Source organism: Equus caballus, chromosome 8 (genome assembly GCF_041296265.1).
Source record: "Equus caballus isolate H_3958 breed thoroughbred chromosome 8, TB-T2T, whole genome shotgun sequence".
Taxonomy (NCBI): domain Eukaryota; kingdom Metazoa; phylum Chordata; class Mammalia; order Perissodactyla; family Equidae; genus Equus; species Equus caballus.
Genome location: NC_091691.1, coordinates 90,670,958 through 90,698,878, shown reverse-complemented (window position 1 = coordinate 90,698,878; position 27,921 = coordinate 90,670,958). Strand labels below are relative to the sequence as shown.

The 27,921-nt window shown below is 34.2% G+C and overlaps 1 long non-coding RNA gene across 1 annotated transcript in view; it reads left to right on the top strand.

Annotated features, from left to right (window-relative positions):
* Positions 1-3,916, top strand: part of LOC106780951 (uncharacterized) — a 46,245-nt gene extending 42,329 nt beyond the window's left edge. Inside the window, exon 5 of the long non-coding RNA XR_011421145.1 lies at positions 2,443-3,916. This is a non-coding gene — a long non-coding RNA (uncharacterized lncRNA). The remainder of the gene's footprint in view (positions 1-2,442) is intronic.
* Positions 3,917-27,921: the final 24,005 nt, after the last annotated feature.

Below are 27,921 nucleotides of genomic sequence, written 5' to 3'. Positions count from 1 at the left end.
GTCAATAATAGCAATATGGTAGTAAACTATGGGGAGCACTTACAACCCTAGCCTGAGATGAAGGTCCTGACTGAGTTAAGTAACAGACAACCTAGAAATTTGTTAGGGAGATCTTACAAATGAGAGCTTCTTAGGAGGGTTAGACAAGGTCTCCACATGTTCCTGGCTAACTGGTAAAGTATACACTTGCAAAGGGAGGACACAATAAGGCCAAGCCACATTGGAAAACTGGTTGCACTTTAAATGCACTTCTCAATCCACTTCCAAATGAATTGAGAGAGGGTGGAAGCCTTACAAACTCAGTTCTAATCATTGACTGTTTGCTAAATGTACAGACATGGAGACAATCCCTAGCAAGCCAGGATGAAGATGAAACAAAACAAACAAAAGCACAACAATAACCACTACAATGAAAATCAGAGATAGCAGCAGCTCCAGGACATGAGGGAGAGAGATCTCAGAGTTTTAGTCCAGGAAAACTATTAAAAATGAATAAAGAAAATTTTTAAAAACCTCAGAGGGAAAGTAGAATATAAGATTCTGGACTATATATTCTAAAACTCCAGTTTCCAACAAATATTAGGAGACATATGAATATGTAGGAAAGAGTGATCCATACTCAGGAATAATAAAAAGTAAATGTAAGCTCACTCTAAATGGGACCAGATGTTGAATTTAGCAGGAAAAAAACTACAAAAGAGTTATTAATATATTCAAAGAATTAAATAAAACTCTAACTAAAGATGTAAGTAAACATTGAATCCAACATTTCAACAAGTGGAGAATATTCATAGAGAAATATAAATTATAAAAAGAGAAAAATGTAAATTCTAGAATTAAAAATTATGAAAACTAGGGCCAGACCTGATGGCCCAGTGCTTAAAGGTCAGTGCATTCCACTTCAGCTTCTCAGATTTGGTTCCCAGGCCTGGAACCACACCACTCGCCTTTCAGCAGCCATGCTGTGGTGGAGGCTCACATAGAAGAACTAGAAGGATTTAAAACTAGAATATACAACATTGTACTGGGCCTTTGGAGAGGGGGGAAAAAAAGAGGAAGATTGGCAACAGATATGAGCTCAAGGCAAATCTTTCCCAGAAAAAATAAATGTGAAAACTAAAATAAAAAATTCACTAAAATTTAAGAAACTTACTTTCTATAGAAGATTTGAAATGAAAGAAGAAAGAACAGTGAATTTAAAGATAATACAATAAAAATTATCCAATCTGAATAACAGAGGGGAGGGGAAAAAAGATTGAAGAAAAATTAACAGAGTATGAGAGATCTTTGAGACAATATCAAGGCTACGCCCACCCAAGTAATGAAAGTATCAGTTGGAGAGGAGATAAAGAAAGGAACAAAAACTGTATTTAAAAAGTAATGGTCAGGGGGCTGGCCCCGTGGCCAAGTGGTTAAGTTCGCGCGCTCCGCTGCAGGCAGCCCAGTGTTTCGTTAGTTCGAATCCTGGGCGCGGACATGGCGCTGCTCATCGGACCACGCTGAGGCAGCGTCCCACATGCCACAACTAGAAGAACCCACAACGAAGAATACACAACTATGTACCAGGGGGCTTTGGGGAGAAAAAGGAAAAAATAAAATCTTTAAAAAAAAAAAAAAGTAATGGTCAAAGCTTCTTAGATTTGATGAAAAATGTTTAATCTTACATCTAATACATTCAAAAAATAACCCAAATAGGATAAAAACTGAGAGATCCACATTTCAACATATCATAAATTGCTGAAGTCAAAAGATAAATTTTGAAAACAGAAAGAAAAAACAAAAGAATCATCAATCCAGTTCAGTTAATTGGAAACAAGACATTTAACTACTTCTTAACAGAAACATTGGATACCAGTAGACAATAGAATAACATACCCAAAATCCTGAAAGGAACAAGCCATCTACCAAGAATTCTATGTCCATTGAAGATATCTTTCAAAAATGAAAGTGGACTAGGACCTTTTCAGATAAAGAAAAACTGATAATTAATTATTAGGATATCTGCTTTACAAGAAATACAACAAGAAGTCCTTCAGTTTTAAACTAAATAATACCTGAGAGTAATTCAAATCCATAGAAAGAACCAAACAGCAGCAGAAATAATAATACGAAAAGACTGCATAAATATATGTTCTCTTTTCTTGTATTGATTTCTTTAAAAAATAAAATTACATAAAACAACAATTGAAACACAGCACTGTATGTTTTATTATAGCGTGAGAGAGAGAGAGAGGTAACATATCTGATAATAACACAAAGGAGGGGGAGGGAATGGAGCTATATTGGAACAAACTGCTGTATCTTATGCTAGAATTAAGTGGGTATTTTATAGTCATAGAATTTTATACTATGTGCAGGCACTAACTTTGCAATGAATATTAATATAAAAATAAGATAAGAATATTTCAATATTAACTTTTGTGATTTTTCTTCTCATTTTAGATATTTCCAAAAATGAAATGGGAGGGCCAAATCTGCTCTTTAAGATATAAAAAATGTAAGACTGACACTTCACTCGTAACAATGAGAACAAGTTGGTTAAAGACACAAGAAAGCTAAGTAAACTAAATTCTCAAAATAAATGAGCTCTTCCTAGTAGAAAAGAGCTCTCAGGGCTGATTTCATTGCTGGAGGAAGGATGACCAGAGAAGGAAATCTCCACAGGTGGAGTAAAAGAAACCAGCTGATTTTCTTCATAAACATATCCAGCCCCTGTGAGCTGAGATGATGATCCTGAGTTCCAGGTAGGATCCTGCTGAAGGCTGGGCAGAAGGCAGCAAAGAAGAGCGAAAGTTACATCTGGGCTGTAAAGCAGAGAGAGAAGCTATTATTTGAAAACTGGTGACACACTGTGAAGCACAAACAGCTCTTTGGCTATTTGTTAGCACTGTGTTGATGAAAAGTCCTGATCCTGCCTTCAAAACATTTGAAGCTGCGGTAAACTGAAGCTAACTTGATGCACAACAGAGCCCAGACCTAACTCAGTGAGAGAAACAATTGCCTCTGATCCCTATGGTAGCCTCCTGACAGAGGGCAAATAATATTTATTTCAAACTCTGCTCTGCCTCTATAACCAATGTCCAAAATATAATTTAAAAAATATGAAACACAAACAGAAGCCAGAAATGTGACTCATACTGAAGAGAATCACAGGCATCAGAAGCAGATGCCCAGATAGCCCACATATTGGAATCAGTAGACACGAGTTTCAAAGCAACTATGAAAAGCATACACGTGATACATCTTCTCCACACTTTTACTTATAAATTCTGTGTGTTTTTAGCTTTGAAGTGTGATGTTTCTTATAATGCCTGTAAAACTGTTTACTGTTTGGCAGGATATTGTTGTAATTCAAAGATGCATATGGTAAATTTGAGTTAAAAATTTAACACACAGAAAAATATCTAAAAAGTCAATTGTGGGAATGATATATAACAGTAAAAAGCATACTCAATTTACCCAAAAGAAGGGAGGAAGGAAGAATAAAGGTATAAGGAATACATGGGAAAAATAGAAAATAAATAGCAAAACGGTCAACTTTAACCTAAACCTATCAATATTTAGATAAAATATAAATGCACTAAACAGTCTAAAAAATGTTTCAAAATCCAGAATTGTAAGACTAAATAAGAGAGAAAAGCCAGCCTCATGCTGTTTCTAAGGCTCCTCAGACTCATAAAACCACTTTTGTCTAACTAGGTGTTCTGGGCACCACCTTCAGTCATTCAGAGATCTCATGTAAAGGTCGTACACCTGCCCAAGGGGTCTGTCATATCTCACTGCATTCTCTCCAATGGTTATTTGTTATTCAGAGTTTTGTGACAGAAGAACCATTCAAAGTTACCTAACATTTCTGTGTACTAGAATTTGCGCGTGTTTGGCTATTTAAATCTTACCACAAAAAATAAAATAAAAATATGATTCCAATTTTATGTAAGGGACATTGAGGTTATTTAAAAATTATAAGTTTATAAATAATAACAGATTTCTCCAAGAGCTTTCCCTTAGAAGACATGGGAGCTGGGACATAATCTTTAGACTTTTTACCTCCCAATTCTGTATTCTTCTGAACACTACTCCTTCTCAAAATAAGCATATTGCACTTGAACTGTGAGAATTAGACAAGGCATCTGCATAACATTACTTGTAGTTACTGAATTTCTAAACTTATAATATCAATAAATGCCTCATTCCTGATTAAGAGCTGAAAGGAGCCCTAATAATCAAAAATTACAAAGCATCGATTTGAGGACTATAAATAACAAAGAAAATTGTTTTCAAATTCCCCCATCTATTCATTAGGAAAGTTTTAAAATGAGATTAGATTTAGAGGGATGATTATAATCAAGGTCAATTATGTAAGTGTTCCAACTACACACCACATATTTCTGTATATTAAGCTATGACCCTAACATTTGCTTCGGGCCACATTCAAAACTGTGCTGAATAATCATTTCTACCTGTAATGCATTTACTAATTGGTAAAATATGTCTTTGTCAATTGGACTCATTCTAAACTATTTTCATTTCATTAACTGAAAATATTGAGTTGATTTTCTTCAAATTGCCATAGATTTACCTTGACTCATTGACATTTAAACTTATACATTTCTTTCTAAAAAAAATAAATCCCATCACAAACCAATAGACATCCTCATTTGCAAATCTTACTGAGGGTACTTTCAATCTTATTTATCTGATGGTTTTTGGATGAAAGTAATACATTGAATGTAAACAAATAATCCAATTTTCAATAAAAGTTGCCATTTATCAGTGAAGTACATATTTTTTAAACTGCACACATTATTAATTTTTAATGAGATTGTTTTCCATACTAATGAGAAATTTAACCTGTGTAGGGAAGAACCAATTAGTCAAGTAACATAAAAACTTATTAGCAGAGAGTTCACAAATAATCAAAAGTTGCTTTCTATGCATGGATTAAGAACATTTTTTCCTGTTATTAAATATTAGCTGTTGTCTTCTTCCTTTAGTCTTAATGTTGTTTCTAAAAATTTGATTTCTCTAATAATAGTTCACAATTAATGAGTACTAATTAGGTATGATGCACTGTCTGAAACGCTTAATGCATTATCTCATTTTATCCTCATAATAATAGTTTACTTTCCTAATTTATACTCATTTTTATGGTGACCAAGTTATAAAGAAAGCAAACAATTTTTCCAAAGTGACATAATCATTAATTTATGGAGCCAGGACTTGTATTCCATCTACTGGAATTTTAAACAGTAAGCTACATAACATCGATGCTGCCATTGAAATTCATCCATTCATCAGTGTAGTCACCACATACAGATTGAGCACATTTTACAGACCAGGCCCAAAACTCGAACTGTAAACACAATTGATTATGACATAAAGAGAAATCATTTTTTTCTAGAAAAATAAATAGAAGACTCAATAAATGAATTAAGCATTTTAATAGCTGAGATATATTTGTAGAGACTTATATAGTATTATAGTAATTAATTTCAAAATGATTTCCACACACTTACTCTATGCCAGGCAATGAAAGAGGCAGGGAAGATACAATGCCAAACAAAATACTGGGTTTAAATTTTTATGAAATGTACGTCAAGTTAGAGATGCAAAGAAGTAAAAAAATAATTAAAACATTAAAACATTGCATGTAAAAGTTGTAGAAACAGGGGGAAAGTCAGCCTAACCTAGATGATCAGATAAAACTCAGGAAAAATAGTTGTGCAGAAAATAAAACAAATATTGGGGTAAGAGTGACAGCCAGAATGTTCCAGGCAGGGTTAAGAGCATGTGCAAGAAAACTTAACACAAGCAATAGTTTTGCATTGAAAGTAGTTTAACATGGCTGACATGTAGCATTAGGGTAAAACGGTTAGTTCAGAAATCTCTCAAAAGGGGCATTAGCCTGGTGGCATACCAGACATGAGGCTACACTTTCATAATGATGTTATAAATGGGAATGCTTTCTTAACTTCATTTACAGATTGTTACTTGCAAGTGTACAGAAATACAATCGATTTTTGTCTATTAATCTTATACCCTGCAACCTTGCTAAACTTGATTATTAATTCCAATATTTTTAAAATTATATTCCTTAGGATTTTCTATATAGAAGACTGTCATCTGAGAAAAGAGACAATTTACCTCCTTTCCAATCTAGATGCCTTTTATTTCTTCTTCTTCTCTGGGTGCCTTGACTAGAACCTCCAGTACACTGCGGAATAAAAGTGGCCACAGCAGTAGATACACCTGTCTTGCTCCTGATCTTAGAGGGAGGGCGTCTAGTCTTTCATCACTAAGTATGATGTTAGCATCTACGAAAAACTTTCCTTTCCAATTTGGATGCCATTTCTCTCTCTCTCTCTCTCTCTCTCTGTCTGTCTCTCTCCTAAACATTCTGGGTGAGACTTCCAGTACTATGTTGAATTGAAGTAGTTAAGTGGGCATCCTTGCTTTTTTCCTGATCTTAGAGGAAAAGCTTTCAGTCTTTCACCATTGACTATGATGTTAGCTGTACGTTTTTCATAGACGGGCTTTATTACTGTTAAAATTAAATACAAAAATGGAGACCAAACTTGAAAATTCGCCGAGCAGACAAAAACATTTGAGCCACATAAGCAAAACTAAATCTAGCTTATTTCACGAAAGTAAGTGAAAGTGAAAAGAAAGAAAATGGTTGAATAAGGTATAAAACTATATTTTGTAGACCCAACTTGATTGTTAACTTGCTACTGAGTTTTGGTAATTTATTTAACTAGGCTATCTTTTCCATTCTGAGTGTATAACAATTGTTTGCAAACTCTTATATAAATAAAATGGAAGAAACAGGTTATTTCTTCTAAATGTCTCTGACATTCATAAAAGAAACTTAAGTCATCTTCTTAAAAATGGCATGAGATAACCACTTTTAACCAATTCCCTGCCACCTGGAACCCCTCAATGTAATAACAAATTGTTGTAACAACTTCATTTGCACTTTATAAGCCATCCTGTAACTTCATACTCCTGAGCTTCATATCAGTTTTTATTTCTGAAAGCTCTGAGTTGAACTGTTCTTTTATGCACAGTAAACTCTTACTAAACACTATTTGTTGATTTGGTGGCTTTAATTCTACTATTTCTGGATTTTTGACATTATGTTGAAGTAATTTTCTTCTAATTCTAATATGTCGAGTGTTTTTATGTTGAAAAGGTGTTGGATGTTTGTCAAATGCTTTGTCCATATATACTCAGATGATGATGTGATTTTTGCTTTTTTTTAATTGATGTATCTTCCTTAATGATGTGTCGACATTCAGCTCATTCTAACATTTATTTTGTGATATGATTTTTTCAGTTAAAATTAGCTTCCACGCTTCCCAAAGTCCAAAAGCATAACATTATTTCTATTTGGATTATAGTTCTCCTAATAAAGAAAACTTTTGAAATGTCTCGAATAAGAAAATTGTGTAAATTGTTATATGAAGTTTTGCTGATTTAGAAAGGATGTTTGCTCTTTATCTTTTGTCCTACAAGTTTATGATTCTAGATTCACATATAATAATGTTGACACATCATTAGGGAAGATGAAATAGCTGTTCTGAAGTAAAAAGGGCAAATCCTTATAGATCATGGTGAACACTGTCAACGTACTTCAATTCTCACAAAAGGTAAATGCGTTGTTAAATTTTAAAAGAGACAATGAAAAATTATTTATTTTCTTTTGAAGTATATTGATGAGCTAATTTAATATTAAATGTATGTAAAATAATTAAGAAACTCAGACCATTGGGTGGAAGAGTATAGACAGATATGAAAGCAGATGAACTTAGAAAATGTAAAGGTCAGAAGAGTTACAAAATGGCAATTTGGATGAGCAATATGTATATTATGAAATAGAATCAGGATAGTATGCTAAAAGCTTAAAAACATAGGTATCGGCAATAAACAAGTGGAATTTGAAATTAAAAACACAACACCATTTACATTAGAATCTAAAAATGAAGTATTTAGGTATAAATCAAACAAAATATGTACAAGATCTACATGAGGAAAATTCTGATGAATGAAATCAAAGAAGAACACCAGCACTCCAGTGAAAGGACGTCCACTATACTTTTACTACATTTCCACATATTTGACAAATTTTCCTTTGTGATCATAGTCCCCAAGGATTACTAATAATCACAGAATGACAAGTCTCGTTAGGTTTGGTCTCATTACTTCCATAGGTGCAGCAAAAGTTGAATAACTTTATGTGTCTCCTTGGTTTACTTTTCAAGTCAATAGCTGCGCAATATTGACTAACTACTAAGGCCTGAGAATGAAGCTATATACAGAAGTTTTCATAAGGAATTTCAGACTTTTAAAAGTCTCTATTATTTGCTATCCTGTGGCTAAGAAATTAAGATAATGAAACTCTCCTCGTTGAATTTTATTTGCACTATATATAAATGTGGGTAAGTTCTTAATTCTTGAGACTCTCAACATTTCCTAAGGTCCGTGGCCTGACAGGATGTGACCTTCCTTACTATTCTGTGAGACTGTAGTCCTGTAAGTTAGGTTCCACGCCTGTTTTCCCAGGAATGCTTTATAAGCATCGGCCACACCTATAAAGTCAACATTTTTTTCTTAATAGCTTGACACACTTATTTAAATAAGAATCATCCACAAATGTGGCACTGCAGCTGTGGCCTTGACTGCACCACCAATTTATCTAATTACATTCTGGCAGAAAGAACAAATTTCTTATTGACCCTATGCAAATAATTACATTGCTACAAAAGTAAAATAGACTTATACACATTTCCAAATTGAGGTGGGGAGATCAGTGAAAATCAAATACCATTTTTCAAACGTTTTATTTCAATTTACAGAAGCAGACTCTCCTAAATTAAGGATGAGAGCTTGATTAAGAAGACAGAAAAAAGGGTTTCCTCACTTATCTATTAAAAATAAAGCATAAAAGCACCATTAATCATATTCCGCTGGTATGGTCTGAAATTTTCTCAATGATGTCAACACAGGAATCAGAAACTTGTACCAAAAATGCTATTCTTTAACCTATAAGTCATTTAAAATACTTAGTACAGTCCTTTTCGTGAGGCTCCAAAATTCTCTTTGTTGAAGACATAAATAGTGCAAAGGCTTCCAGGAAGCATCAGAATAAAATAGAATTATTTATAAATGACAAAGGCTTAATGACTGTGCTGGATTTATTACAATAACCAATAATATGAGAATGTAATAAAGCAAAATCATCTATTGAGTACAGCATATAACTATTTCGTAAAAGTTTAATAGATGTTTACCCTAGGATAAAAACATATTTTGGGCAGTAGGATTGTAGACAAATCTGCAGAGCCTTTTACACAGTCTTTAATTTCTGAAAAACTTACATTAAACACTTACATTAAAATCACTTTAGTTATTTTACCTGTGCAAACTTAACCTAAGGAAGGCTGAGTATACTTTCTCGTTTGACAACTCTTCCCATGCAATTCCTAAAATAGTATTGAGCTTTGGATGAAATATGGGGTACATCAATCAAATCTCATTATTTGTGGCACCACTCCTTTTACAAGATCAAAAATAAAATTTTATGATTTTTTTCCATGGGACTTCTGGTAAAATTTAAAAATAACTCTGGATGTAAAACATATTCTGAATATTTTATATGTATGTTTTATAAATTTAAGATTTAATTTTTGTGAGGCAAGATCAAAAGAATTTTTAGAGGAATTTGGTCACTTGATTAAGATGGAATCAGGGGACCTGAAAACATATATATTTACACTTTTGATCAAAGTGATACTAAACAGGTTTAAAATAAATACAGAAGGTAACATGTTTTTAGGGAAACTTAGAACTTTTACAAGTAGAGAATTTTTGTTGGGGTTTTGATATAAAGGCAATGATAAAGTCAACATGAAGTACAAAATACTATCCTAGTTAGACTTAAAAATTTTCCTTTTATGCAAATTACTTAAATCTTTCACATTACAGGTAAAGGCACTAATAAGAAAACAAGAAAATAAGAAAACTAAGCAAAATTTGTCAAAACTTTTATATCTTTTACATTTTTTCTTAGACCTAGATACTGTAAAACAAGAGAAATAAACGACTTTCCTCAAGTTTTAAACTTATCTAAAAAAAATATGTTTTTATCTGTTTTGGAATGAGCTGGTACTCAACTTTGGGACAAAACTAATCGCTGTATTTCTTTTGTCAATATTTTCCTGTTTTTATTTGTTACCAGTACAGTCTCAGCCATCTATATCATTATAACTTTTATGTTATAACTTCTATGATAACTTTTATCCAAAGTAACTATTTTGTATTTCAGAGAAAACTGGGAGTAGGTAATTGAGAACTATCTGCCATATACAAGCATTTTAACTGACTAACAAAGCTCCTGAATGCACATAACTCATCTTCTATACTACTCACATTCATTATACTCTTTCATAAGGAGGTAAAAATAAACATACTAATTAAGATTACTCAAATATATAGCAGCTCTGGAATAAATGTATACTTAAAATTATGCTTCATAATCAATGTTTCAGTAGTATTTTTTTTTTTTTGAGGAAGATTAGCCCTGAGCTAACTACTGCCAATCCTCTTCTTTTTGCTGAGGAAGACTGGCCCTGAGCTAAAATCCATGCCCATCTTCCTCTACTTTATACATGGGATGCCTGCCACAGCATGGCCTTTGCCAAGCGATGCCATGTCCGCACGTGGGACCCGAGCCGGCGAACCCAGGGCTGCTGAGAAGCAGAATGTGCAAACTTAACTGCTGTGTCACTGGGCCGGTCCCTCAGCAGTATATCTTACCTAGAAATTTCTTAAGCAACCAAGAATTATTCAGTAGTAAGTTCAATTCAATATTGTACAAAGTTTTCTATTACCCAAATATATTGGAGATTATGTTAAAGTGACACACTACAATCAAAGATAATGTTCCTATTAAAACTTTCAGAATAATGTTACAATTTAGTTGAATACAAATTTACATAGACATAATCTTAAGTATTATGTGGAAGTAATGTTAGTTACAAAACCTGCATAATTTAGAATGTTCTGAGCAAGTAATACTTTAATGAAAAATAAGCCCAAATATACACTTATATTATAGTTAATAATTATATATCAGAAAAAGACATAACTTTTTATTAATACAAATATATTAAACTATTTGTATTTGCCCAAAATTTACATCAATTATGTAAATTTAGAATTTCATTTGTGAATGAACTAACAATTTATGTAAATAGGATTTTTTAGCAAAAGTCTAGCATATCTAAAATACTAGAAGTTCTATTTCCTTATATTCAGTGAATTTTAGAAAGAGTAGGTTTAAGTATGCACTTATAGATCTCTTTAATCCAATCAAAACAGAGCTGTTTTACATTTAAGAGATGCTGTAATCTAATTTAATATATAACTGGGGAAATGGAAATATGTTATACTTACTCACCAGGAGGTCAAGACCACATAAATTACAGACATGATACATTGACATATAAACAGGGGGACCTTGTAGCTTTGGTTCTATAACTTTAGTCACTAATTAAAAATAAACATAAAAACTGGCACAGAATTCAAAGATCTGTTTTCCTACCACATAGGAACAAAATTAATAATTTAATCAAGCATTAATAAATAAAAAGACAAAAAAGACTACAAAACCTGATTGTCTATTGTCTCTCACTCAACTGAGAATAAATTATTAGTATTCATCTACAGAGATTGTCAAATAGATCATAAAATCAAATTCTCAAGAAAAGTCCAGGCCCAAATAGCTTCACGAGTGAATTTTAACAAGTATTTTAAAAAGTACTAATACTGAGTGACATCAGCATCATGGTGGAGTGAGCTCTTAGTGATTACCCCCAAGATACAATGAAAATAGCATTCATAAACCAACAGAGGACATCCACACAACACAAAAGACATCTGAGAGATGCACACAGCCATACATCTGAAGGTGGAGGTGCTAGACCCACTGGGATGCAGTGGAAGGATGTAAGAGGATATCTTCTCCCTCCTCAAGTGGTAACCATATAGGACATGGTACTATTCATGGTGGCCAGTGTGAAACTCTGAGGTGAGAGGGGGGAAGAGCAGCCCCCTATGGTAACACATCTGCTCTCAGAGTTGCCTCTCAGCCTCTGAGAATACTCCACACCAAGGAGGCTAAGCAATTTCAGGGTTGTCTTCACCAAGCCAAGCAACCCTGGAGGGCAGGCAGCAAGTGCAGAGTGGGATAACCTGCAGAATCATGTGTGCAAAATCAAGAGTTCCCCCAACCTCTGCTGGATGCACCAGCTTGGCCAGTCAGCCAGAACAGGGGACTTCTGCCAAAGTGCCTATGTGTGTAAAGCAGCAAGGGCCAGAGGCAAATACAGACAGGTCCTGGTCAGCAGAGCTTCCAAACGACAGGCACAGCTGCTAGGGATTGTGGCAGGCTCAGAATATACAACTCCTGCCCCCCTCAGTGGCAGTAGGTGGAATCTGTGACCAAATACTACTACTATGTGACAAAGCAAGTCAACCCCTTAAAATAGCATGACGAAGAATATTAACACTCCAGACCAGAAAGAAAATGACAAGTAGCCAGAAATCAATCCTGAAGTCACAGAAATTTACAACCTAAATGACAGAAAATTCAAAATTGTTATCATAAAGTGACTTAATGAGTTAGAAGAGAACTCAGAAAGACAATTCAATGAAATCAGGAATAAAGTTAATGAACAGAAGAAATTCTTCACAAAAGAGATTAAAACCATAAAAAAATCAGAAATGTTGCAGATGAAAAACAATGAATGAGATTTAAAAAATCTAGAATCTTTAAATAATAAGGCTGATATTATGGAAGACAAAATTAGGAAGATATGGGAGAGAAATATAGACACACTTCAGATGGAGGAGGAGAGAGAACTAAGACTAAAAAGAAATGAAGAAATTCTCTGAGAAATATCCTACTCAGTTAGGAAACAGAACATAAAGCTTATAGGTATTCCAGAGGGAGAAGTGAGGGAGAAAGGAGTAGAGAGCTTGTTCAAAGAAATAATACCTGAGAACTTCTCAAACCTGGGGAAGGAGCTAGAATTACATGTAAATGAAGCTAATATAACACCTAATTACATTAATGTAAAAAGACCTTCTCCAAGGCATATATTAGTAATACTGGCAAAAGTAAATGACAAAGAAAAAATATGAAGGGCAAAAAGGCAGAAGAAAATAGCCTACAAAGGAACCCCTATCAGGCTTTCAGCAGATTCCTCAGCAGAAAACATACAGGTTAGGAGGCATTGGAATGATATATTCAAAATTCTGAAAGACAAAAACTTTCAGCCAAGAATACTCTATCCAGTGAAAACATCCTTCAGATATGATGGAGAAATAAATACTTACCCAGATAAGCAAAAGTTGAGGTAGTTCATTGCCAGAAGAGTTCCCCTACAAGAAATTATCAAGAAGGCCATCACACCTGAAAAAAACAGAAAGAGTTTACAAAGATTTGTGCAAGGACATAAAAAGACAGACAAAATCAGAAAATTGCTGCTTTCTATCAGAACAGGCTAGCAAACAGTTAATTATAACATTAAAAACAAAAGAAAGGAAAACATCAAAAATAACTATAATTACTTCATTTTAAGCACAAACTCACAACACAAATTGGAATAACTTGTGATAACAATAACTTAGATGGGGGAGAGGAAAGGGATGGAACTTGCTTAGACGAAGGAAACAAGAGGCTATCGAAAAGTGGACTATCTACATGATCTTTTATACAAACATCACAGTAACCACTAAACAAAAAATCAGAACAGAGACACAAATGATAAAGAGAAAACTGAGAAAACCATCATAGAGAACTACCAAACAGAATTGGCAGTTGGAAATACACAGGATGAGAAACAAGGGAAATACAGAACAACAGAAAAACAAGTGATAACAAGTGACAAAATGGCAGTATTAAGTCCTCATATATCAACTATCACTCTAAATGTAAACGGATTAAATTCTCTAATTTAATACATCCAGAGTGGCTGGATGGATTAAAAAACAAGACCCAAGAATATGCTGCATCCAGAAAATACATCTCAGCTCTAAAGACAAAAACAGACTCAGAGTGAAGGCACAGAAGAGAATACTCCAAGCTAATGGCAAACAGAAGAAAGCAGGTGTGGCCATACTTCTATCAGACAAAGCAGACCTCAAGACAAAAAAGGCAATGAGAGACAAAGGGACACTCCACCAAGAGGATATAAAACTTATAAATATATATGAACCTAACACAGGAGCACCAAAGTACAGAAAGCAACTATTAACAAACCTAAAAGGAGAAATTAACAGCAACATAATAATAGTAGAGCATCTCATCATCCCACTTACGTCAATGGATAGATCATCCAAACAGAACGTCAAAAAGGAAATAGTGGAATTAAAAGAAAAACTGGACCTGATGGACTTAATAGATGTATATAGAACAGTCCATCCAAAAACAGCAGAATACACATTCTTCACAAGTGCCCATGGAATATTATGAAAGATAGACCATATGTTTGGAAACAAAGCAAGGCTCTAAAAACTTAAAACTATTGAAATCGTATCAAGTACCTTTTCCAACCATGATGCTATGAAACTAAAAGTTAACAAGAAAAAAGTAGGTTTATCAATAAATATGTGGACACCAAACAACATGATACTGAACAACCAATAGATCAATGAAGAAATTAAAGGAGAAATAAAAAAATATCTGGAGGCAAATAAAAATGAAAACACACCATACCAACTCATATGAGATGCAGGATAAAGAGACCTAGGAGGTGAATTCATAGCAATATAAGCTCACCTTAACAAACAAGTAAAACCTCAAATAAAAAATCTTAAACTACACCTAACAGCTGAAGAAACGGAGAACAAACAAAGCCCAAAGTCAGCCGAAGGAGGGAAATAATAAAAATTAGAAGAGAAATAAATGAAATTGAAACAAGCAAACAAAGAGTAGAAAAGATCAATGAAACTAAGAGTTTGTTCTTTGAGAAGATAAAAAAAAATTGATAAACCCTCTGCCAGCCTCACTAAGAAAAAAGAGAGAAGGCTCAAATAAATAAAATTAGAAATGACACATGAGAAATTACAACAGATATCACAGAAATGCAAAGGATTATAAGAGTATTCTATGAAAAACTACATGACAAAAAAATTGGATAACCTAGAATAAATGGCTAAATTCTTAGACTCATGCAACCTCCCAAAACTGAATCAAGAGAAAAATAGATAATGTGAATAGAATAATCACAAGTAAAGAGACTGAAACGGTCATCAAACCTCCCAAAAAATAGAATTCTAGGACTAGATGGTTTCTCTGGAGAATTCTACCAAACATTCAAAGAAGACTTAATACCTATTCTTCTCAAACTATTACAAAAAATTGAAGATGGAACACTTCCTAACACATTCTATGAGGTCAACATCACCCAGATCCCAAAGCCAGAGAAGGACACACAACAAAGAAAAATTACAGGCCAATATCCTGTAACCTGATGAAGACAGATGCAAAAATCTTTAACAAAATATTGGCAAACTGAATACAGCAATACATTAAAAGGATAATACACCATGATCAAGTAGGATTTATTCCAGGGACACATGGATGGTTCAACATCTGCAAATTAATCAATGTGATACATCAAACCAGCAAAATGAGGAATAAAAACCACATGATCATCTCAAAAGTTACAGAGAAAGCATTTGACAAGATCCAATATCCATTTATGATAAAAATTCTCAATGAAACAAGTAAGGATGGAAAGTACCTCAACATAATAAAAGTCATATATGACAAACCCACAGCCAACATCATATTCAACAGGGAAAACTGAAAGCCATCCCTCTGAGAACAGGAACAAGACAAGGGTGCCCACTCTCACCACTCTTACTCAACATAGTACTGGAGGTTTTGGCTAGAGCAATTAGGCAAGAAAAATAAATAAAGGCAAAGAAGAAGTGAAAGTCTTGCTGTTTGTAGATCACAAGATTTTATATATAGAAAACCTGAAATAATCCATGAGAACACTATTGGAAATAATAACTACAGCAAAGGTGCAGAGTACAAAATCAACTTACAAAAATCAGTTGCATTTCTCTTTTCTATTAATGAACTAAGAGAAAGAGAACTCAAGAATACAATCTCATTTACAATGGCAACAAAAAGAATAAAATATCCACAAATAAATTTAATGAAGGAAGTGAAATGCCTATACAATGAAAACTATAAGACATTATTGAAAGAAATTGATGATGACATAAAGAAACGGAATTATATTACATGGACTGGGAGAATAAACATACATAAAATGTCCATACTATCTAAAGCAATCTATAGATTCAAGGCAATCCCAATCAGAATCCCAATGACACTCTTCAAGGAAATAGAACAAAGAATCCTAAAATTCATATGGAGCAACAAAGACCCTGAATAGCTAAAGCAACTCTGAGAAAAAAGAACAAAGCTAGAGGCATCATAATCCCCATAGAAAAATACTACAAAGCTATAGAAATCAAAACAGCATGGTATTGGTACAAAAACAGATACACAGATTAAAGAAATAGAATTGAAAGCCCAGAAATAAAACCACACATCTATGGACAGCTAATCTTTGAGAAGGCAGCCGAGAACATACAATGGAGAAAGGAAAGTCTCTTCAATAAGTGGTGTTGGGAAAACAAGACAGTCACATGCAAAAGCATGAACGTTAACCATTATCTTTCACCATACACAAAAATTAACTCAAAATGAAACAAAGACTTGAAGGTAAGATGTGAAACCATAAGACTCCTAGAAGAAAATACAGGCAGTACACTCTTTGACATCGATGTTAGAAGCATCTTTTCAAATACCATGTGTATTGGGCAAGGGAAACAAAAGAAAACAACAAATGGTACTATATCAGATTAAAGAGCTTCTGCAAGGCAAAGGAAACCAGGGACAAAATGAAAAGACAACCCAACAACTAGGAGAAAATATTTGCAAATCATACATCCAAAAAGAGGTTAATATTCAAAATATATAAAGAACTCATACAACTCAACAACAAAAAAACAAATAACCTGATCAAAAAATGGGCAGAGGATACGAACAGATATTTTTCCAAAGAAGATATACAAGATGGCCAACAGGCACATGAAAAGATGCTCAACATCACTAATGATCAGGGAAATGCAAATCAAAACTACAATGAGGTATCACTTTACTCCTGGTAGACTGGTTATAATTACCAAGAGAAAAAACAACAAATGTTGGAGAAGATGTAGAAAAAAGGGACCTCTCATACACCGCTGGTGGGAATGCAAACTGGTGCAGCCACTATGGAAAACAGTATAGACGTTTCTGAAAAAATTAAAAATAGAAATACCGTATGACCCAGCTATCCAACTACTGGGTATTTATCGAAAGAGCTTGAAATCAACAATTCAAAGAGCCTTGTGGAGCCCTATGTTCACTGTAGCAGTATTTACAATAGCCTAGACATCGAAGCAAGTCAAGTGTCCATTGACTGATGAACGGATAAGGAAGATGCAGTACATATGCACAATGGAGTACTACTTACTGATTAACGAAGACAAAATCGTCCCATTTTCAACAACGTGGATGGACTTTGAGCGTATTATGTTAAGTGATATAAGCTAGACCTAGAAAGACAAATACTGTATGATTTCACTTATATGTGGAAGATAAACAAACACATGGAGAAAGAGAATAGATTAGTGGTTACCAGAGAGGAAGGGAGTTGAGGGTGGGCATAATGGGTAAAGGGGCATATATATGAAATGACTGACAAATAGTAATGTAGAACTGAAATTTCACAATATTCTACACTATTATGATCTCAATAAAATTTTAAAAAGTCTTAATGCTAGTTCTTTGCAAATTCTTACAAAAAATTAAAGATGAGAGCATACTCCCTAAGTCATTACATGGATCCTGTATTAATGTGACAGAAAAAAAAAGACATGAGAAGAAAAGAAAACTACAGGTCAATATCTCTTATTAACATAGACACAAAAATCCTCAACAAAATAGTAGCTAACCAAATCCAGCAATACAAAAAATTATTATATACTCTAACCAAGTGAGATCTCTCGCTGAAATTCAAAGTTGGATTATCATACAAAAATCAATTACTGAGATACACCACATCAATAGAATATATGTCAAAGAACTCATGACTATCTCAACAGATGCAGAAAAGCATTAAACAAATTCAAAACCCCTTCATGATAGAAGCCTCAACAACTGAATAGAAAGCAATTTCCTCACCCTCGTAAAGGGCACTTACCAAAATGCAATGGCTAACATCACACCTAAGCTTGAAAGAGTGAATGTTTTCCCCTTGAGATAAGGAACACAACAAAATTTTCTGCTCTCACAACTTCTATTCAACATTCATCAAATTCACAAGTCAGGAAAAAATAAATAAATAGGACTTCAACATAATTAAAAACTATTGTGATTCAAAGGACACTATCATCAAGGTAGTGAAAAGACAGTCCTCTAACTGGAGAAAGTATTAGCAAATATATGAGACTTGTCTCAATAATAAAATGAACAATAATAAAATAGGCAAAAAATCTGAATAGACAGTTTTCCAGAGAAGTTACACAAATGGCCAAAAAGCATGTGAAATGTATAAAATCATGAGCCATCAAGAAATTGCAAGTTAAAGCCACAAAGAAATGTCATTTCAGTCTCTAGGATGACTATAATGACAACAACAGATAATAACAAGTGTTTACAAGGTAGTGGAGAAATTAGACTGCTCATACACTGCTGGTGGGAATGTAAAATGGAGCAGCCACTTTGGAAATACATCCGGAAAATTCTCAAAAAGTTAAACATAGATTTACCATATGGCCTAGCAATTCCATTCTTTGGTGTATATCCAAGAGAACCGAAAACATATGTTCACACAGACTTGTATGTGAGTATTCATAGCAGCATTATCCAGAATAGCTAAAAAATGATAAAAACCTACCTGTTCATCAATTGGCAAATAGGTAAAAAAAAAAGTGGTATATCCAAAAAATGAAACATTATTCAGCAATAAAACAGAAAGAGGTACTGATCCATGCTACAACGTGGATGAATCTTGAAACCATTATGTGAAGTGGCAGAAGCCAGACATAAAACAAAGCAAAACCATATTGCATGATTTAATTTATATGAAATGTCCATAATAGTCAATTTTGTACATGTACAAATTAGGTTAGTAGTTGTCTATGGCTGGGAAGGAGGGGGTATTGGGGAATGGAGAAGCAATGATTACAGTGTACTTGCTTTCTTTTAGTGGTAATAAAAAATTTCCAGATAGATTATGGTGATGTTTGAACCACTCTGTAAAATATTTTTTTTTTTAACTATTGAATTGTACACTATAAATGGGTGCATTTTGGGATATAACAATTATATTTCAATACATCTTAAAAATGTATATCCATAAACCTCTGTATTAGTGCAATAAGAATAAAAGGCATGCAGGAGAGACTGCCCCTGTAGAGACCCAATTTGATAACAAAAGAATTTGTGATGATATAAAATTTATACAGACTTCTAGACTGGGAATTTTCCGGAAAGAAAATTATTGCCAGATAACAAAAGGGAGATTCTGTAACTTAAATGGCTAAGTTGTGAATCACAATAAATTATAGAGTAATACAAAACAAATAAAAGCTTGCCTTTGAATTAAAGAAAGCGATAAATATGATGAGTAAGAGCTTTTGGGTTTTTTGAAAAAACAAATCTGGTTCAATGTTGTAAACTACTGTCTCTCTGCCTATATTTTTCTTCAGTTACATTGGAAGCTAATAATCAGAAAGTAACCAAATTAATGAATTACACACTTGAAAATGGACAAAATGTATCGACAAATGGGAAAATGAAGAAATGCATCAAAATATGAATGAACCAAAGAAATAGAGCAAGAAATCATAAAAACCATACTTTTTTATAGCCCCTACGAAACCACAGGGAATGGTATCGCTAACCAAGAGTAAAAGAAAAAGAGAAAAAATGAATGTTGGAAAAGATTGTGAGGCGTTCTAGGAAATTTCAAGAGAATTGGTGCCAAAAAACAACAAAGAAAGCTAATTGGAAAAATCTCACAATAGAATAAGTTTAAAAAAATGAGAAATGAAAGTAAGCTATACTAAGAGAAAAATATCATGAATGAAAATAAGAGCAAAGATGTGATGAGCATGCTTGCTAAATATCACCCCCCAAATTAAATTTTTTAAATAAAATTATTAAAAATTATTATAGATAAAGACAAGAGGAGACGTGGCATAAATATTGTCCCTACTGAAGAATAAAGTTTTGAAAAATGTAAATAGAAGTTAAACTTGATGAAAATACTAGGAAAAAAATGAAAAACAATATTTTAATATGAAAATATACAAGGGTTTACCATATCGGGAAAATTTAATTAAAAATAATGCAATTGCATATAATCCTGAAGTGATTTCTCTTCAAGAGTAGATGAATCTCAACCTGATTCACACAGCAAAAGCAGGAGAGGCATAGGTCTCCTTTTCTCTAGTGGCGCATCTTTATTTTTTCTCACAAAAAGAACCAAAATGTATTCTAGTTAGTGGTTCGCTTAGTAAAAGGACTTTTTTGAGACTCCCTTGTCACTATGGGCGGCAATCAAATGTAGTGGGCATTATTGGGTATGTATTTTATGAATCACTTTGAAGTCTCTGGATCAGCTGGCACACATGCCCTTTTTCTTATAACCCTTCCTTCTTTTCAGACATACGCTTGGACCTGGAAACCCAGCATGCATCTTGGACAAAGAGATAGCAATGAGACTGGAATCCATGGAGTACTGATGGTTGAAAAGGAAGCTAATATTTGTTCTGGGCAGCTTACCTAGGCTGGTCTTTGTTTGCATGAGAAAGTTTGGGCCTCTACTTTGTTTATACCAATTTTTTTGGTTTCTAACCTATGATGTAGTTGAATCCTATCCTAAATTCAGTAGCAGCTGTGGTGTACCGCCAGTAACAGAACACATTATAGAGTTGGCTAACTGGAAGAAGTGAGAATATGTATGATAAGAAATGTGACTTTGCAGGCTGGAAAGCTGGCAACCATCATTTTGTAGAAGCAAAATAGTAAGTCAAACTGTTGCCTTCAGTATTTTGGAAGGAACAGCTACGATTCCTGAGGCTGTTATATTATAGGAAATTTATGAAAAATTCAGAATGTTCATGTGTGTTGGCTCCGTCTTGATGCTTTCAAAAAACCCCATCAGTGAGAAATAAATTGAGGCTGGAGCTTTCCAATCTACTAACAGAGATAGAAAGAAATGCCATTTTGCCAAGGGAGAAGCTCTCTGCCTATGGTTTACAAAATAAGTTTCCAGGGAGCCTGTAATTTGAAACATTTTTAGGGTTAAATATCCAATTGCTTCTATTCTGTATATGGAATCAGTTATGAGCAGTGGTTGTGAAACTGTAGATATAGTAGGAAATAATCCTGGTGCCTTGCCATACAGAGGCAGTGAGCTTACTGGGAAAAGCAGCAAATGTTTTAGATCGCCTCAAGGCAAGGACTGCTGAGCTAAAAGAGAGGGGAGCTGGCAGAGTTTAAAGGCCAGTTAGTACAAGTTTCAAACTATGACAGAGTTGGTATTTAGCTACATTATTTTCAAAAAATTAACAAAAACAAATAGCTTCAGTGTCTACCAAATTTTTGAATGACTATATCCTATGACGGTAGTGAACTCTAAAGATTAAGAAGATGCCGTAAAGTCCTCCATGCAGAATACGCAGATATGGTAGAAATGCATAGTTTTCTAGAGCTTCCTCTTCCTTAGCAGCAGACCTCAGTCTTACTCTGTGTGGCAAGGTACACAGCTAAAGGATTTCATTTCTAATTCTTGCTGGAAGCTAGAGGTGATCAATTAATATAAGCCAAAGATGTTGAGTGGGATTCTGAGAAGGCTATTTAGAAATAATTGACTTAGCTGGTGGTTACTTTCCTTTTCTCTTCTCACATGTCCTCTTCTGCCTGCTAAAATTCTGGACTTCGCGTTAGAATTCCAGCCGCCATCTTGAAGCACACGCTAAAGTTAGTGGAGCAAAAGACTGGGGTGCTCTGCCTGGCTTCTCATTGCATGACTGTTCTTGTTTAGTTTTGATTTGTTTTGTTTAGCGTAAGAGGAATATAAATATCAAAATTCAGTTGGGACATGGTCACTGTTGCGTCTATCCACTCTCAATCTTTTTCCCATGTAGAGTTCTAACATGATAGCTGAAGTTTCATTAGCAATTCTGAACTATGAGAGAAACTTGAATTTCAAAGTCATGCACCAATGTTGGTACAATAGAAATATAGGAGGAATTTGGGTACCTGATAACCACATGACACCTCCTTTTTTTTTTTTTTTTGAGTTTATGAATTCTTTACTGCTTCAGGAGCTATTTCTTTTTTTTTTTAAGTGCAGGAACATTGGTTTATAATATTATATAAATTTCAGGTGTACATCATTATATTTCAATTCCTGTGTAGATTACATCATTTTTACCATCCATCCATCACCACACACATGTCCCTAATTCCCCATTTCATTCTCCTCCCTCCCCCCTTGACCTCTGGTAACCACCAATCCAATTAGTCTCTGTGTTTGTTTGCTGTTGTTTTTATCTTCTACTTATGAGTGAGATCATACAGTATTTGACTTTCTCCCTCTGAATTATTTCACTTAGCATAATACCCTCAAGGTCCATCCATGTTGTCACAAATGGCCAGATTTCATCCTTTCTTATGGCTGAGTAGTATTCCATTGTGTGTATATACCAAATCTTCTATATCCATTCGTCCCTTGATGGAAACCTAGGTTGCTTTCTAGTCTTGGCTATTGTGAATAATGCTGCAATGATCACAGGGGTTCATGTATCTTTATGCATTCATGTTTTCATGTTCTTTGGATAAATACCAGCAGTGAAATAGTTACATGATAGTTGTATTCTTAATTTTTTGAGGAATTTCCATACTATTTTCCATAGTGGCTGCACCAGTTTGCATTCCCACCAGTAGTGTATGAGAATTTCCTTCTTTCCACATCCTCTCCAACACTTCTTTCCTGTCTTGTTAATTATAGCCATTCTGATGGGAGTGAGGTGATATCTCATTGTAGTTTTGATTTGCATTCCCTAATAGTTAAGGATTGAGAAAGGGTAAATATCTGGGTTAATATATATATATATATATATATATACAATTTATGCATATATATTTATATGTGTGTGTACATGTAAATGGACAAAACCATCCAACTAACAAAATTTTTGAATTAATTAAAACAAAAACAATAAGACTAACTATATGCCTTTTACAAGGAATAGTATTTAAATATATTGAACTAAATTGTTTTAAAGTAAAATATTTGAAAAAAGGACACATTGAAAACCTTAAGAGACTTGATATGGTTGTGTTTTAGTCAAAAAAGGAGACTGCAAGACAAAGAGTATTACCAAACATTGAGAAAGACTTGTAAGTGTTTAATGCGTTAATCAAGAAGACAAAAAATTGTTTATAGTACTAAATATTTATGGACCTAAAAGAGAGTGTTTCAAAATACGTAAAACAATAATTATCATGACTAAGGGGAGATGTAGAAAAATCCACAAACACATTTGTAGATTTTTAAGAAATGTTATTGTCAAATTACAGAAACAAGGAGGAAAAACAGAAAATCAGAAAAACACAGAAAAATCAGTAAAATTGTAGAAGATTTGAAAACAATCAACCAACTTGATCTCATTAACACTTATAACAGGCCACAGCCACCAACTACACAACGTATATTTGTTTCAAGTACATTTGCAATATTTACAAATAATTATTTTGTGTCACAAAACAATTCTTAATAACTGTTGAAATTTTGAAATATTCCAGAGTACACTCTCTGACCATAATTAAATAAAAAATTGGCAAAATTAAAATACCAGGAACATCTACAAATGTCTGCAAAAAATATACTCCTAAATAACCTCAAGGTCAAAAAAGAATCATAAAGGAAATTTTAAAATATTTCAAACTGAATGAAAATGAACACAGAACATTTCACAATTTGTGGATGGGCTTTCGCTTCCACTTGGAATAAAGTAGCTTTTAAAAAATGTTGCCTCTAATTTAACAATGAGAAAAAAATGGATAAGCTATGATTTGATAACATTTCTGATTCCCATTGGAAAGCTGAAGTTAGAAGGTAATGAAGAAATCAGAAGTCCAAAGAGGTTTAAATTCTTCCGGCTAATGAAAGGACATACATGTTTTCTTACCCGTAAGACAGCACAAAATAATCTGGAGCTGTTATGGTCATGATATGAGCAGATAAAATTTAACTTGGTTAAAAGTCAAATGGGAGCTAATAAATCTGAAGTTGCTGGGGGCACTTAACAACTGTCCTCACTCAGTCATATAGCACTGCATTACTTGAAATCTCATTTCTACTGGGTGGTAAGGAGAGAAATTGAGTGCAGGGCCAAAGATTGGAGACAGCAAACCTGAGTGGCTCAGATGTGCAGGGGGTGATTGACAGCTATTGGGGACAGGTATGAAACATCCCCTTCGTCCCAAGCCCCTTCTTTTTACAAAGCAAATATCTTAATTTTCTGGGGTAGGAGCAGCAAACCCTTTTCCTACAGAACTCAAAGGAGCTAATCACAGATTGTAGACAAGATACAAACAGCACATTGCCAGCTTCTCCAAACTTTTTCTTGTTTAAAGCTAAAGGGCTCCATCACTGGGGAATGGGAAAAAACCACTCTCTTATACAGTGCTCCAAGGAAGTTATCATTTGCTGCAGGGGAAATAGACACAAAATCCTGCCAATTACTCCCACATTTCATTCCTATAGAGCAAAAGATACAAAAGGAGGGGACAGGACTCCATGGAGATAGTTAGCACCTGTGAAGATGACAGGCTGGTCAGTAGTCACTCCTCCCAAAATCATGTTCTATAAAGCAAATCGTAAGTTACTGGGGAGGGGCATCAAGGCCACTCACTTGCAAGGCACAGGTAAAGTCTGTGGATGAAGGAAGTTTAAAGAGAAATTCTCTACAGCTGACGGAGAGGGAAAAATCCATCTTGGGCCTAACATTCTCTATTAACATGATCTGTATTGATGTGGTCTTCCACAGCTGCAGGTGGCACAGGAAATCCCCATGCAACACCAACTGCAGATATGACAGACAAGGGGATGCAGTGTAGGAATGCTGAGAAAGATACAACTGCAAGGTACAGATGCACAGAGCCTTCTTAAGACTGGGAAATACAGGTGAATCACTCCCCCCAATAATAAGTGTAACACAATCTATTGCTAGGGAGGGCAAGTACATAAAGCTATTCCTCTGTGGCACAGATATTCAGGATGGCTGAAAGCTGAGGTTGGAGCAACTGAGAAAAACTCTCTTGCATTACAGTAGCTACTTTAAGCACTAGCCCATCACTAGAGGTATTTGAAACGTGTAAAATTTGGAAAGCAACCACAGCAATAACAACACCAACAAATCATAACAACAGTTATAACAAACCAGCACAATTTCAGACTATATTGGCTCAGCTGCCCACTTTAATGGCCTGACAAAAAGAATATCTGTGTCTCTACCAAGTTTTAACACTACCTACCACAGTTTTTATCATTCTACTGCAATAATTGGCATTCAGTGAAAATTTGGGAATGTACAACAGAGTGAAAAAGTAAATCCCATTTTCAAGAGATAAAACAACCAACAAAACCAGACTCAGAAATAATCCAGATGTTGCAACTATCAGACAAGGACTTTAAAATAACTATCATTGAAATCTTAAGGTATCTAGTGGAAAAGAGGTCAACATGAATGCACAGATGGAGAATTTCATTAGACCAAAGGAAATATTGAGAAAGATTCAAATCAAAGTTCTGGAAATTAAACAAAGTATCAGAGATGAACAGTTCCACTGACTAGCTTATAAGTAGAATTGAAGCAGCTGAGGGAATATCAATAAATTTGAAGATGAGTTAGCAAAGTTAGTAGAAATTACCCAAACAAAACCCAAAGGGGAAGAAAAAGTTAAATAAAAAACAAAAACACAAGAGATATGGACCGTTATCATATGATCTAACAAATGGGTAGATAAAATGCTAGAATGAAGGGAAAAAAAACAATATTATAGAGAAGAAAAATATTTCAAGTGATATTGGCTAATAATTTCCCCCAAATCAATGAGTGAAAAAAATCTTAGATACAACACCAAAACCATGATTAAAAAGAAGAAAAATTGTAAATTGGGCTTCACAAGATTTTTAAAATTTGCCCTTTAAAAATGCTGTTATGAGCATGAGAATCAAGGCAAAGACTGGAAGAAAATATTTCAAAATCACATATCTGATAAAGAACTTATATTCAGAAAATACAGAGAACTCTCAAAACACAGTAATAAGAAAAAAATGAGATACAGACATTTGAATAGACACTCCACCAAAGATAATATTCAGATGATAAATAAACACATCAAAGGTACTCAACATGATTCATCATTAATGAAATACAAGTTTAACAACAGTGAGATACTGCCAGGACTGGCTGCATAATTTGGGGTGGGGGGTGCTATTCAAAATGAAAATTCAGGGTCCTTGTTCAAAAATATTAAGAATGTCAAGTTTGCAACAGCTAAACATCAAACCAAACTTGAGGCCCTTCTAAGTGCCATCTCTTGTGTGATTGCACAGATCACATGCACAGGAATCTTTCCCTGAGTACTATCACATACCTAGAATATCCAAAATTGCAAAGACCAAAGACTGGCCAAGATGTGGAACAACCTGAATTCTCATACATTAATGTTGGGAATTTAAAATAGCAAAATACTTTGGAAAACGTTTCAGAGTTTCTTAACATATTAAACTACAAGTAATTATATTTCAAAAATTGTAATTTTTTGCTATTGATTATTATGTTGCACAGTTTTACCTTATACATTATTTTTTTGATCCTGCCTCTGCATTTCAAAGCGAGTATGTTTGTATATTTTATTGTGCGACACTCTAATACATGTAGAACTAATTTTCAGTGGAAAACAGCAACAAAAAACTCAAAAGAGCACAGTTATCTCTGGACACATAGGAAAGGGTAGATTGATTGGGAAGGGGCACCAAAAGAGCTTTCTGGGTTGATTGCAATATTCTCTACCTTAACACTGATCTGCTTAAACATGAGTTTGATTTGTGATAATTTCCCACTTGAGATTTGTGCATTTTAATGCGTCTAAATTTTACTCTTCCTCGTTTCTCAAAACAACCAAACAATGAAACAAAAAACAAAGCTATAAACCAGGGCCAAAGACTGAAACATGCCGGCAGGCCCAGTGGTGCAGTGGTTAAGTCTGCACGTTCTGCTTCGGGGGCCTGGGGTTCACCAGTTCGGATCCCACGTGTCGACATGGCACCACTTGGCGAGCCATGCTGTGGTAGGTGTCCCATATATAAAAAAGTAGAGGAAGATGGGCACAGATGTTAGCTCAGGGCCAGTCTTCCTTAGCAAAAAGAGGAGGATTGGCAGCAGTTAGGGCTAATCTTCCTCAAAAAAAAAAAATAAAATAAAGACTGAAACATAGTCTGTGAAAGTTGAGTTCTATACATTGAAACTACTCCTAAAGATGAAATGGCTTTGAGTGGTAAAGCTATCTCAAATTCTATTCCATACTCTCAGAGATCAAAAATAAAAAAATCAATTTTCAAACCACAAATCCTTTAGATATATTTTGGGAGCCATTGACCTTGGTCAATATAATCATTGAGCTAATAAATGTTGAGGTAAAGAAACATAGTCACATTGATGATATGATATTGCCCTGGGAATTAAATATGTATGTGAATGTCACAA